The sequence below is a fragment of the Sinocyclocheilus anshuiensis genome, unplaced genomic scaffold, assembly GCF_001515605.1.
Source record: "Sinocyclocheilus anshuiensis isolate Anshui unplaced genomic scaffold, SAMN03320099.WGS_v1.1 scaffold3874, whole genome shotgun sequence".
NCBI lineage: Eukaryota > Metazoa > Chordata > Actinopteri > Cypriniformes > Cyprinidae > Sinocyclocheilus > Sinocyclocheilus anshuiensis.
The window spans coordinates 112226-113452 of NW_015554070.1; positions in this window are offsets into that span (position 1 = coordinate 112226).

Consider the following 1227-nt stretch of genomic DNA (forward strand, 5'->3'; position numbering starts at 1 on the left):
CACACACACACACACACACACACACACACACACACACACACTTTAAGAGATGCAGTTCATTTCTGCGACACTCTTTATCCTGTGTAACCTCTGTCTGCGTCTGTCATTCATCTGTCTGCATGGCCGGTCACTGCCGTCCTGCTTTCTTAATCCTCGCCTCAGATTGCCTCCTCACATCTCTGTCTGGCACCGCCGATGGGCTTTTTATGAGCCACTCATTTCTGCATCCATCAGGTAGCAGATCCACTTCATACTCTACAGAGAAGCAGGGCTAAAGCTCACGGCTGCTGACTTTGACCGCAGCGCTGATCTCTCTCGGCTCTCAGGCTTAAGAAAAGCTTCAGTTATTATCTCTCAGTACTGAGGCAGAATATCAAAACGTGACCTCGGAAAAAATCTTAAGAAAGCCATATCTAATTGAAGAATACACTGGGAAATATCCTATTTGTAATCAGTGGCGATGTTCCGAATGGAATGCTGCATTTTGGTATTCCACTATATGTTGGTACTATATTTTAAACATAGTAAATAATATATATTTTATAATATTTTAAAATGATTGCAAGTGAGTGGGGACAGTTTTTTGAAGGTGGAAACATTTTGGCAGTCTGATATAATAATAAGTCCCCCAAAAAACTAATTCATTTTTTGTCACACTGGAAAAAAAAATGCTTACAAAATATATAGAAAAAAATACTTTTAAAAATGATGGAAAAAGGCTTATGTTGAACTTTATTCTTGGAGTGCTGTGCATTGAATGAAAAGTGTTTCTATTTTTATTATTTTTTTAGTTACTGCATATACTCCACTTCACCTGCTATAAATCCATGCAAGCGTCAAAATAGGAAGAAAAAGGTGTTTTTTTCAACATTTTCAACTTTTCGCCTGAATGCAAATGGCAAATCTTGCTATTCAGTAAGTCCAGCTGCAGTCGAAATCAAGGTTTTTAACCTTTAAAAAAAAAAATAATTAGGCAGTATACAGTGTTCAGTAACATTATGTTGAATGCATTGCATTGTGGGATGCAGTATTGCACACACACTGTATGCTCTGTACTGCACATTTAGACAAAATGATGTAGGTCATCCGAGTCTTCATGCATACATTGCATGCATTATTCAATATACATACACTATACTGCAGAAACACTGAGAGAAATATGCAATTCAGAACATCTTCCCAGTCTTGTTTGCCAATAAAAATAATTAAACGTCCACAGAATGCAGA